This window comes from Patiria miniata, unplaced genomic scaffold (assembly GCF_015706575.1).
Source record: "Patiria miniata isolate m_02_andy unplaced genomic scaffold, ASM1570657v1 HiC_scaffold_4, whole genome shotgun sequence".
Taxonomy (NCBI): Eukaryota; Metazoa; Echinodermata; class Asteroidea; order Valvatida; family Asterinidae; genus Patiria; species Patiria miniata.
In genome coordinates this window covers 12,223,276-12,237,465 of record NW_024037071.1, presented here as the reverse complement: position 1 = coordinate 12,237,465, position 14,190 = coordinate 12,223,276, and positions in this window count along the sequence as shown.

The following is a 14,190-nucleotide window of genomic DNA, read 5'->3' as shown; positions in this document are numbered from 1 at the left end:
CTACCGAGTTGTATAAAAGGACGATTAAAAATGTTGTGTCTTTCAGGACTTTTAACGATTTTAATAAAATATTAACGTTTTCCAAAACTTGCAAAATTTTCCCTCACCGTGTCTGCTAAAAGGTACCGTTTATATTTTAACATAAATCTTTAATTGCGCTCTGTCCATGAAAGTTCCATTGTCTGGTTCCCATTCTTCAGCTGCAAATGTAAAATGAAGTCAAAACGACGATATTTGCAGCGCGAAATCGTAACAACTTTTACGGGATCAAAATAAGCACCGCGCGTTAGCGAAAATAAACGGCACACCGTGTAATGTGAATGGCGCCCTCAATCGCCGATCAGTAGACTTGCCTCAGGGATTTGTGTTCTCCTTTCGGGGGAAGGGCAGGGTCTTAAGAAATCATCCTGCAGACATTTTGTCTTTAATCAACTTGAACGTTACAGGGAAAATATCAGACTTTATTCAGGGGGTGTTTGGTCAAACATAAACTATGAACAAAAAGTTGGGATCATTATAAAAACCACTTCCCGCATACCGCGATAATAGGGAGTCCACCTCCGTTCGCACACGCCGCGCATGTCTATTTTCACAGGCATCGTACACGGAATAAACCACACCACCTGTCAGATTTTTTTTATATTAATTTAAAAAGGAAGAGTTATACTACACATAAGACAGGACAATTCTGGAAGGTTAGTGAGCAATCTCTATTCCGAACGAGAAACGTGATAAGTACCGCGATAATACGGCGTTCCATCCTACATGTTATTTTCAAGTGATGCATGCAGCAACCCAGACTTGGTCAATCTGCCAAGCGTACGCGCTGGTTTGTTCCACGTTTGTACACAGTCTATGGAAATTAATTCTCGATGTGATTGGCTTCTACCGATTTCGGTAGAAGCCAATCATATCACAGTATTTCAGGCAATGAGCGTTTTTATTCTTAAAAACGCGCGCAGATTGTTTTGATAATATTCCTAACACGCAATCAGCGTTGTCTGCGTATTCGCGCATCCAAAGTTTCGCGGAGAACGCACACGAATCCCATGGTGAGGAGTAGAAACAGATACACGCACGCGTACGTTCGAATGCTTTGAAACGGCTCTGGGTATGCACAACACGAATCGGTATCAATGGATCTCAACATCTTTTACAGGTTAACCCCAATAAAAATTCCCTTTTGTTTTGAATAACATTTGAATGTCTCATTCTTTATTTATTCAATCCAAGAGCAGCTGATCTTAGCATTATCATCCCCAATATAATATGTTTGAAATCTACAAATTAAGATTACGTTTTTAAACTTTTGCAGATTGTTATCCAGCCTTCCATACCTACTGAAAATAATAAACGAGTCTTCGAAAAACGGTTACTTTGATTGGTCAAGCGATGTTGCTGCATATGCATAGAGATGGTGTTGCATATGCATTGATGAATACAGGCGCGTGCACGCGTGGGGGGGGGGTGCTGATGGCAGATTGATCAAGTCGGAATTGCTAACTTTTGCACCACATGTATGCACATGCTCTGAAATACATGCACACACATGCAGTGACATGTACGTGTAATACGCGTGTTGTACAATGTACACATGTACATACAGTGTGTGCGCATTGTTATACGGCACTGAAGTGGAACGCGCGCTGAAGTGTACCTTGTCGGGCATCTGGAAAGACGTAAACTAAGTGATTTTTGCTAGTTTTTTTTTAAATTAAGATACCGACATAAAGCATTCCGACTTGAGTCAAGTCTATACATTGTGCGGCTCTGTATTAGCTATCCAGTCTTTATATAGAGATCAGTGGCGCGGCCCCTTAGTTAAAGCTATAGTCCATCATTTGCAGCCATCCGAAAAGTAACTGGCGTAATTATTGTTGAAAACAAACTTGGTTGAAAGATAGTAAGGGAACTAAACTCCCTGTGAAATTATTCCTTATGGGAAGCTGTCATTTTGAAGTAATCAACGAAAGAAGGCATTTCCAACGGTGATTCTTAAGAAGCACCGTAGGAAAATTTAAATTAGTAGTTCGTTTTGTTATTCAGCGCAGCGCGCACAAGTATTGGAACGACGCACACGCGCGCGCGGTTGTTATAATTCGTCGGATCAGTGCGCTACGTCGCGTATAGCTGCAATTCAAAACAATTCAAAACATGATTCAGTAACTTTTGATTTGAAATTGAGATCTTAGAATGTTGTTTTGTTGCTTCAAACGAACAAAATGCACAAATTACAAATGATGGACTATAGCTTTAACGTGGCGCGATTTGATTTTTCGATAGGCCATGGGCTTATAGCTCGGGAAACTCCAGCTAATATTTTTTATCAGGGTGCACATCGCTAAATAGGCTTAAGTTAAACCCATTCGCCGAGCTCATGAATTAAAAGTTACACCCTCAAAATATTCTATTGGAGAGTTCTGAGAGCCATAAAATTGGGGAATTGAAGAGATACGGCAATGAACCTCTGGGCCGGACTTTGGGCTCCCAATTCTGAGCATTTTGGATGTAATTGGGCTCGAAAGTGGCACTATTTTGCCATGTTGTGGAGGGATCGTTTTCCAAGATGGCTACTTTAACGCTTTGGGAAAAATAGGGGTCATCTTCTTTGAGTGAGAATTCCTCGAAAAGTCAAAGGTCAACCCACCAAAAAATGAAAAGAAAATGAAAGATGACATGTTGATCATCATTTTACTGTGCAGCTAAATACCTGTGAGAGTTCTGAGTATTTTAAAAAGAATTTAAGATATGGGCATTTAGCATTACTATACCTCATACATATTCATGATCGAGAGCCGGACGTTCACTGGTCAATTCACCATCACGTGCCAGATGTTATTCTTGCTGTTTACCAAACGCGCGCGCGAGGATTCACGCACATTGTAAATACGCATGCGTAGTAGACTGTCGCATGGGTTACCCGTGCGACAGTCTACTACGCATGCGCTTTACAGAGCAATCGAGGAACTGTCGCACGGGTGCAGTACGCACGCGCGAACATCGCACAGGAGAGATGCATGGTTGCACGGTTCGCGTAAAAGTTAATTTACAGAGCTCAATGATGCCGTACTGGAGAAAATGTATAGACCGTGTAAAGATGTCTCCTGTACAAAAGAAAGTGGTACACATTGCAAACAACTGTATTTACAACTGTAGTAACTGTATTATAATTGCAAACGAACCGAACTAGTAATTGAAGTTGAATCTTTTGGTGAGCTGTACAAGTTTCCCCAAATTTTTTTTTAGGTGCATAATAATAAAACAAAATTCGGCGACTGAATATGTATGAGGTATAGTAAAACAAATATAACATGGTTTATTTCGGGTGGACAGTCGATATTAGCTCCCCTCGGTATTGGAAGTTGACAAACTAGTTCCCTCGGCTTCGCCTCGGGAACTAGTTTGTCAACTTCCAATACCTTGGGGAGCGAATATCGACTGTCCACCCTCAAACCATGTTATATTTGTATACTAGTGACTATGGGAATTGTTTTGCACTGTTGCACCCATCAGGAATTCACATGAGCATGTCAGCGGGAGTTACGTACTCAAGCTAGCCGTGGGCTAGACCCGTGATGAACGTGGCTATAGCCACGCTTCGATCTACAGTGATCCGCGGTTACTGCAGTGACCGAGTGACCGTTCTAGCCGAATTTTGGCTTAATTTGACAGAATATTTGCATGCTACATCTACTTACGGTTTAATGGGTAATTTATTTAGGCATAGCCTTTGTGACCCCATATCCTATATTTGTTCTCTTCCAATGTGAGTCGAGTTCCTTCTTAAAAGCTGACAAAGTTCTAGCATTCACTACTTCCTGTGGGAGAGCATTCCATGCATTGATGATTCGTTGGGAGAAGAAGTGTTTCCTACTAGTCCATGGGCCAGACCAGATATTGGTACTAATTACCGAGGTGGCAAAACATTAAGGGTGCCAAACGCTTTGTAGGATCGACCTAAGTACAAAAACATGTGATAGCATCTCCAAATGAGTAGCTTAGTCAATGTTTTTCTTAGTTTTGTGTTTTGCCATTAAGTTACATTATACTTGCATTTTATGTACATCCCTTTGCATATGGTTTGCTATAATATTAATTACGCTGCTATTGCAGGTGATTATGGCAATAAAATACAGACAGGCAGTTTGTGAACAATGAATCCTATTCCAATAGTGCATGTTGATTGTAACCATAAATGTTGTTTGGGGGGGGGTGTTACTGTACTCTAGCTTAAAACTCTCCATTATTTCAGTGCTTTCCGCTGAACTATGTAAATCAACAGATATACGTTTGTGTTAATCAAGTCGAGGCCCTTTGGCAGCTCAAGCCCTCCCAATGATCTCGGTCCACAGTGTCCCGGTCCAGCATGCAGGAGCGCAGCTCCTCAGCGGTTGTCAAACCGGTTTCCCGTTTCAGCATGTTCACAAAGGGCAGATTTCTTCTACCACGTGAGGCAGTGCCCCATGTGGGCTCCCAGAGAATGATCGGGCTAGCGGCCAGTTCCAGGTGACGGACGCAATGCCCTGCAAGCTTGAGACAGCGTTCCTGGATCTTTTTCGTCACCTTCGGCAAGCCAGCGTAGAGGTCTACATTTCTCATGTGATCCTGCCAAGGGATGTTCAGGGCCATGCGCAGCATCCTGGTGTATTCAGAGACTTCTCCATCTTAGTAGTGAGGGTCCAGGTCTCAGCCTCTAGAACTGCCTCTACCGTAGACACAAACAGTGACCTTTTCATTTGATCACTGAGCGCTGATGACCACACATTTTCCATTCTGTGGAGCACTGACCACGCCTGTCCTCTTTGGGTCTTGAGGTCTTTCTCACTGGAGCTGATCCACGCTGCAAGGTACTTGTAGTCAGATTCAACCTTGAGACTTGTACCATCTCTCTCGTGCAGACAGCTATGTCACTGATGTTATAGGCGAGCACCAAGCTTGGTCTTCTTTGTGTTCAACTGTAGGTCAACCTTCAAACACTCCTCCTCAACTGATACAAAAGAGCCTGCTCCACTGTGTTTGAGACCAGTGCGATGTCATCCTCAAAGTCCATGTCAGTGATCATCACAGGAGACACTCACTGGGGCACTATGGTGAAACCCAGCTCCTTTTCTTTACCGTTGATGGCCTTCCTCAGGGCGTAGTCGAGTACAATGATGAAGAGAAAAGGAGCCAAGGTGTCACCCTGAAGCTCTTCTGTCAGGATGTCAAAGCTCTCTGTGACGCCATCCATTGAAGTGACCCTGGCCAGGGTGTTAGCGTAGGTCGCCCCAATGATTTGCACTAACTTACTAGGGATCCCATATGCAGTGAGGATGTTCATCATCTTGACCCGGTGGATAGTGTCAAACGCCTTGCCGAAGTCAATGAAGGTCATGACAGCAGGAAGATGTTTATGTGTGACACCTTCAATAATTGTTTTCAGTGAAATGATGTGCCCCACTGAGGAGCTCTCTAGCCGGAAACCATTCTATGCTATTCTAAGAAGTGGGTCCATCACTGGCCGAATCCGGTTGAGCACCATCCGGTTAAAGGTTTTGGCGACAAAAGAGGTAATTAAGACTTATCCCTCGGTAGTTGTCCGTACATGTGAAGTCACCAGACTTCGGAACTGGGATAATATTAATACTGCTCCACTGATCTGGTATCTCTCCCTTTTCTTATGCCTTGTTGACAAAGTCGAGTACGAGGTCGTCGATGGTGACATACATGTACTTCAGGACCTCTGGGACGACACCGTCCTCCCCACAGCATTGTCTAGCCTTGAGCGCCCCCTTTGCTTTCACATACTCCTCTTCATTGAAGGGACCATTTTTCGATGTCCAGGTCCTCGACCACTTGTTCTACCTCCACCTGCTCATCCATCATCTCTGGTTCATCACCAAGAAGGTTTCTGAAGTGGTTGAACCATGCCTCATCCCGTTGCTCATCAGTATCTCCCTTGATATGAGAGGGCTTGGAAGACTTTCTAGTAATCTCCTGGATCAGCTTCCAGCTCATCACATGCATTTGGTTAACCCAAACTACTTCCACCTGACTGATTTTCTGGGTAAGCACCTCCTCTTCGATGAGATAATAGGTTTGGACGAGGGCCTTCTTCTTGTTGGAGTACACCACTCGATTGGTGAGGCTGAAGTCTGCTACTAGAGATCTGTAGACCAATTCCATCTCCTTTCTGGCTCTGACGACACAAGGATCTGATGAGGCTTTCACCCTCCTCTTCACCTTAGGGACCTGTGTCCATGCAGACCTCTGCGGCCTCCTCGTTTGTTTTCACAAACTTTTTATATCGGTCAGTTGCAGATTTCCCCTCCTCAGTCAGTACCTGAAACCGATTGTGAACTTCTATGGTGTACCTCTCCTGTAGATCGCTGTTTCCATTGAGCTGATTCCCCCATTCGTACTTCACCCTTCTTGTGACTGCCTTTCTCAGTGCTCAGAGGCTGAGACTCACCTTCGTCACCACCACTCTATGATCTGATCCCACTGTAGAGAAGGTACAGCCACGTCCACAGCCTTCCCTTTTGCTTCTCAAACAGCGTGTTGTTGACTAGAAGAGACTAGTTGTCTATTAGATCCAGCAGACGCACCCCGTTGTCATTTGTTACCTGATGAAAGGTGAAAGGAACGTCTCCCTGTCCCAGGTGGGCATTGAAGTCCCCAAGGATGGCAAGGATGGCAAGGATGGCAAGGATGGGGAACAGCCTCTACCGCTCGTCTTTATTATCCTACAACTTTCTCTTCTACTAATCGGGTGCTAGGAGAGTTGGCACATAGGCCACTATGGTGGTGAGGACTGGATTTCTTTGGAAAGGGGCAGTGATAACTCTATCAGAAGACCGGTTAACACTGATTAATGACCTCTGTGCCATTCTGCTCAGCATGAGCCCGACCCCACCAGCTGCCGCCTGAGCTTCATTTCTCCAAGCCAATGCCATGACAAGGTGGTAATCTTCAATCATGTTGGTAACAACGATATCTCTCATGCTATCAGCATACACCCTCCTGTGCTCCTGGATCCCACACAGGGCCACTCAGTGTCTCCTCATCCTATCCACTAGCTCATTTGCTCTTTTATTCTCCCTGATTGGCTGCACATTCATGGTGGCAAAAGACAAGCTCTTCTTACATCTCAGCAGTGCGTCGGTTCTCTGGCACCCGTCTGCTGCCGCCCTTCCCAAGGAGACCTTGGGGTTTCAGGGAGCACCATCATCATTCTCACGAGGTGAGTGTACACGAATTCCCTCCGCTGTTCTCCTGCGGACTCCGGCCGCTGGCAGTATACGATTCTTCATTGGATTTAAGATCATGATTAGACTTTTCTTTTGCGAAAGTAGTGCCCGAGTTTTCCTTCTCTTAGGAGGGCTGCCTTCCCAGGACTTTTTAACCCATAGCTGGGGCAGTGGTTGGCATAACGCCAGGACGTGTCCACACGTCGCTGGGGCTGCGCACCATGTCTCTGGGGCCCACTGCTGCTCTGAGTCATACAAGTTGCTTTTATTTAGTGTCATATACGTGCACATTGACACATAACGAAATAAATTATTAATGTCTAAGTAATACTCATCCAAGTATAGCGCCCTCTATAAACAGTTGCCATGACAATAAATTTGTCATCACGTGAGGTTCATCATCCCGTGGAGTATGATTATTTGATTCGCGAAATTCTATCTATGTCTTAGAAAGCATATTTGAGACAGGTGATATCAACCTACATGTACACATGACGCTAATATGAATACTATATGTATGATATACAGGCAGTTTATGTTACTCAGACAGGTGCTATACTGGTAATCTTTATGTTTAAATGTTACTATCTAAAAAGTTAAAACAGACCTAAACCAACAATTTTAAACCATTAATTAAGTTTGGTTTGTTTCACAGGGGACACAAAAGATTAATGTTTAAAATAATGTTTATACATCCTATTAAAAAAATCATGTGTAATATATGATTTATAGTATAATATATAATTTTACCAAGTTTCATCATTATACAACTAAGCATAATGGTGTAATTGCGAATTGTACAACCATATCCTAACCGAAGTTCTAAGGATTTATGTACTGAACTCATTCCGACTAGGCTTAAAAAGTGGGCATTTACTACCACTAAGCTACCATCCTTGGATCAATTTATCATCCTTAGACATTATAGACCTTTCAAAAAAATGTATTTAGATTTTGCCACCTCAAGTGGTACCAATACGTCAAGTTTTGGCCTCTGGCCCATGGACTATACATCCAATATTCTTGTTTAATGCTGGTTTGAAGATCTTCAGAGTGTGTCCCTTGTGCTATGGTGCTTGATGATGTTCTGAAGAATGTTCTGCTGTCGATGTTCTGAAATCCCTTCATCAGCTTGAAAGCTTGTATGAGGTCTCCTCTTACGCGTCTTTGTTCTAGCGAGTAGAGGTCCAGGGCCTGGAGACGTTGCTCGTAAGGTAGATCTTTCAATTCAGGTACAAACTTGGTTGCTCGTCTCTGCACCTTTTCCAACACAGACTTGTCCTTCTCCAGTCAGGGATTCCACGCTTGGTCGCAATACTTAATATGTGGTCTAATATAGGTCTTGTAAAGGATGGAAAAGCTGTTGGCATCATGTGCTTGAATGATCTTTTTATGACTCTCAAACAGTTCATTCCTTTCACCGCTGCTTTGCTACATTGGATGCTTGGCTTACAATCCTTTGTGATGTATACTCCTCGGTCCTTTTCTTCCTCTATTGATTCCAATGTTGTTTCTCCCATGTGGTATTCACACTGCGGATTCCCATAACCAATTTGCATTGTCTTTCATTTTCCAGCGTTGATGAAACGCAATAACCACTTGTCAGACCACACTTTCAATTCATCTAAATCCTCTTGAATCTTTCCAATGTCTTCTTTTTCTTTAACTGCGCTGTAAATTTTTGTGTCATCCGCAAACATTTGAATATTGCACCTTACATGATTTGGAAGATCATTCACATAGATGATGAATAGGATAGGTCCCAAAACTGACCCTTGGGGAACTCCACTTGTAACCTTGGTTGGACTAGACGTGGCCCCTCTGACTGAGACACTTTGTATCCTGTCTGATAGAAAAGATTATATCCACTTAAGAATCTTCCCATCGTAGCCATATGCTTGGAGTTTGGATATCAATCTCCTGTGTGGTACCGAGTCAAATGCCTTCTGGTAGTCCAAAAAATGATATCCACAGCATCCCCATCATCAAGGTATGTTGTGATGTCCTGTTGTGATGAAAAAAAAATCACAAAAATCTATCACTTAGTTTACATCTTTCAAAAAGCACGACAAGGTACACTTCAGCATGCGTTTCATTTTAGTGCCGTATAACAATGCGCAGACACTTATGTACATCGTTCACGCGGGTACATGTACATGTGTGTGTGCATGTACAGAGCATACATGCATACATGTGGTGCAAAAATTGGCAATTCCGACTTGATCAATCTGCCATCAACACCCCCCTCGTTTGTGCGCGCATGTATTCATCAATGCATTATGCAACATCATCACTATGCATATGCAGCAACATCGCTTGACCAGTCAAAGTAACCAATTTTTGAAGACTCGTTCATTATTTTCAGTAGGTATGGAAGGCTGGATAACAATCTGCAAAAGATTAATTTGTAAATTTGAAACACATTCAGGTGATAATCCTGGATCGTCGAAGTGTTAACAACTCGGAGTCAGAAGAGATCTTGCATATTGTATAACTTGGTTTTTTATTTGATCTGTAAACAACAACAAACATAGAATACAACGTTAAGTATGCTATCTTGAAAATATGTTAAATGAACAGTGCTCAGACAGTGCCCCTTTAAAATGGTAACACCCAATTTATTGGGAAGAAACTCTATTAAAAGTCATTTCCAACACATCTATCCAATCTCTGAAATCATCTTCAACAGTAATGATGGCCTGAAAGAAAACACAGGAATTCTTAAAACCTAAATTCGGTGCAATACAATCGGTCAGGAAGGTCACCAAACGACTACATCTAATTTCCAGTCACATGTTCCGGTAAATATTCAATCACAGTAAAATGCACATAAGTTTCTTAACTTGACACTAAAAATACACTTACTTCTTTGGCAAGATTCTTCCACATAGGACTGAGCACTGGATCTTCTTGCATCCAAGGTAAATACTTAAAAACAGGTTACATTTTCGCCCAAACTGGCTACAAACAAAGCATAACTTAATCAAACATGGCCGAACTGATTTATGAGTGAGATGTGAGAATGGACTAACTAAACGTGAACTGTTGAGGGCGCTCTTCAGATTCCGGTCTTGTCAGGCAACTCTGTTCACCAGACCATCCTCCGCCCCGCCCTAGTGCTCATCTCCCTATCCCTCTGCAGGATAGAGAACCGCTACTTTGGTGATAGGTCGGACACACTGTCAAGCAGGTGTACGTACTTTGATGCTCCGAACTCGCCCATCTGGTCCCGGGTAGACTTCCAAGATTCTGGCGATGTCCCACTTGCTGCGGATGGTGTTCTGGTCAGCTTCACGATGTCGTTCACTCGAACATTACGCCTCTCTGTCTGCCACTTCTTGCGCAGGACCAATAGTGGTAGCACGTCTTGGATCCAACGTCGCCGGAACGAATCCACGATCTTCTGTATAAACTCTACTCGGTGCCTTTGATTCTTCGTATTTCGAAACGGACCTTGGGGTACCTCAGAGGAAGACCTGGCCTTCCAAGCAGGATGTCGTTTCGTTTGGGCAGAGGTAAGCGCCATCCTCTGGGTCGTTCAGGATTCTTCCAATTGGTCGCTGATTGATGAGATTGGCCACTTCAAGCAGAACTGTGTAGAGCTCAAAGGGTGTTAGCACTTGGGCTCCAACTGCGTGTTTCAATGCATACTTTTCACGAGTGCCTCAGCGCAGCCATTCTGGTGTGGGGCTGCCAGTGAGATGAATTTCCACTCCATCTATTTTTCTGCGCAGAACTGCTGAAGTTCTTTGGCATTCAACCCCTTTATCATCTCGCAAAGCTCTCGCTCAGCTCCTACAAGCTGTGTGCCATTGTCACTTATCATTAGTGCCGGATAACCTTGGATGAAAAAGAATCTGCGCAGAACTTGCATGTAGGCTACTCCATGGTGGAATAGTCAACAGCTAGCTCCAGGTGGACTGCCCTCGTGTTTAGGCATGTGAAGAGAACTCCATAGTGTTTGGAGGTCTTGTAGCGCCCGATCTTCACCTGGTACGGCCTGAAGTAGTCACATGACGTGAAATGAAACGGTGGTGTGTATGGTGCCAATCTCTGCTTCGGCAAGTCTGCCATGATTTGTGATTCCACCTTGTGGTCTGTTTCTCTGCAGACTGCACACCTGAACTTCACCGTCTTGGCAAGGGTGTGGGCTTTCAGGATCCAGTACAATCGTCTTGTCCTTGCTACTGTGGTTGCGACACCAGTATGCCCATACTGGTGCATGTGACGCATGATCAGACGTGATATGTGGTGGTTGTTTGGCAGAAGGGCTGGATGCTTCGATTCATACGACATTCAGGATTCCTTTCCTCGACCTCCTACCCTCATTACTCCATCTGCTTCCATGAATGGACTCAGTGTCTTGGATTCCCCCTTGGCGAGGCGGTCATGGAGGCTCTTCTGTGCATTCTTGATCCAATATCAAGATCTTTGGCTCTCGTTCCATTTTTGTCGTTTAGCACGCAAGTTCCAGACAAATCTCAGAGTGTAGGCTGTCACTCTGATCAGCTTTCTCCAGGAAAAAACTTGCTGCAATCAATGACCTCTGGTCTCATCTGTGTCAAGAAGACATTTTCTGTCTTTCGTTGTTCTCTTTCTACTTCAGATTGGTCTACGATGGAAGCATCTTGGGGCCAGTTCTCTTCGGGTAGACACAGGAAGTCTGGCCCATGTTGCCATCGCTCGGACAGTCGCTTGACGGATACGCCACGAGACACATCATCGGCCATCAAATCCGAATGGCTTAAAACCTCGTGCTGTGCTACGTATCCACGCCATTGCAATCATGCTGTCAGAAAGAAAGATTGTCTTGTCTGTCTTGTCTATCTGAAGTCCGGTCGTGTACAGACAGGCAGCAACTACTGCTACTTGTAGCTAAAGGCGGGGTATGGTCAGTTTTTTCAAGGGTGCAACTCTTGACTTGGCAGCGACGAATCGGACATCGTATCTATACTCCGCATCCATCTAGCGTAAGCACAAGCACCAAAGGCATCTTCTGATGCGTCTGGGAAAATACAGAGTGTTGGATTTCTGATGGCCTCAAAGGGGGTGAGTGATCTCTGGAAATGCACGTCATTTAGCTCCTCCATCTCTTCAAACAGTTGGATCCACAAGGTTTGCTCGGCCAATGAAAGTTCTTGATCCCAGTCGAGTCCCCTTTGCCAAAGTCTCTGCATACCAAATTTTGCTCGTATTAGGAATGGTGCAGCAAATCCAATCGGGTCACAAAATCTGGCAACTTGACTCAGGATACTTTGTTTTGTGAGTTTTATCTTTGCCAAAGTCTCTGCATACCAAATTTTGCTCGTATTAGGAATGGTGCAGCAAATCCAATCGGGTCACAAAATCTGGCAACTTGACTCAGGACACTTTGTTTCGTGAGTTTTATCTTGGGTCCTCCAGCTTCTGTAGACTTTGTCTAAGTCCAGGGTAGCTTTGTAGGACATGTCATCGTCTTTAGGGTTCCAAACTGCCCCTAAAACTTTCTCTTGTGTCGGGTCCTGATTGGGTTTCAGCTCATGGCGATCATGGTTAGCAGGGTCTCCTGTTAGTGGCTTGTTGGACAGCCACTCTTTCACCTTAAATCCTCCCTTGCTTAGGATGATGTCGAGGGCACTTGTCAACTTGTGTACGTCTTCCATTGTGGGGACAGAATCACAGATATCATCCATATAGGTGTTCTCTTCCAACATCCGTGCCGCCTCTTGAAACTTATATTTTCCGTCTTCAGCTGTTTTTCTCAATGCTGTTTGTGCCATAGCCGGTGCAAGTTTGTCTCTGAATGTGAGGACGATTTTGACGTAGACATCTGGCTTTTGGTCTGTCTTCATGTCTCTCCACAGGAACCGCTCAACATGTTGATCTCTCTCGGGTATTAGAATTCTGTGGTACATTTTTGAGATGTCACTGATGACAGCTACTTCATTCTCTTGAAATCTCAGGATCACCCCAAACAGATAAGTTGTTCAGTAGGTCGGGCCCTTTCATCCAGTAGTCGTTTAAACGATGCCCTTGATATGTCGCAGATGTATTATACTATACTGTTTTATTTCTCGGGAAAATATCAAAAAATACATGTAAACAAATGACTAAAGTTACAACACAAAACAACTAAAGCTTTAGATACATAAACAAACAAACAAAAACAAAATACCATTCAGCTCCCAAAGGATTGCCCAAAAGAAACGTTGTTTCTGTCTAGGGGTTCTCCAAACTGAATGGCATACGTGAAAACAACAAGCAATAAATATAAAAAGAAGTTTTAACTATACAAAAAAAAAGTTAAATAAAGTTACATTAAGTCAAGAACAAAGTTGGTAAATTATATAATTATAAGACAAACAAATCAAAAGGCAAAAAAAAAAAAAAATAAATAAATTACATTTGTACTTGGTAAATTAAATGAATAAACAAATCAACTACTACCACTACTACATGTACTACTACTACTACTTCTATTAATAGATAAATAAATAATTAGACAAGTTGGTAAGTTAGCCTAATTAATTAATTAACTAAATAAATGAGTCAATATTGCATTTTTAATTCTTTAAATAAATAGTTATTAATAAATAAACAAAAATTACAGTTACAGTTGTTCAAATGTATTGAACAATATGCGCAGTGGGGTGCTTTTACTGTCCGGCTTTAGGACTCCATGGTGAGCGATGTAGTAGATTGGACCAGTGTAGGACTTCAACTCCTCTTCAGACAGCTTTCTGGCAAACTGCATCGCTGTCATCTCTTGTATCTGTTTATCGTAGGCACTGGCATGATCAGCATTCTTCATAAGTCAGCGTTCTGTCGATTCTAGTTTTCATTCTGCTTGTATTTTATTATTTGGAAGTAGATTTGGATCTCGTTTCCATGGGTATGACATGATTCACTGGTTGCCAATCTTGGTACAGCTTTGCTCAATGACTCTAGCTTCCTCCACCTCAGTAGGGCTCATCTTTTGTGG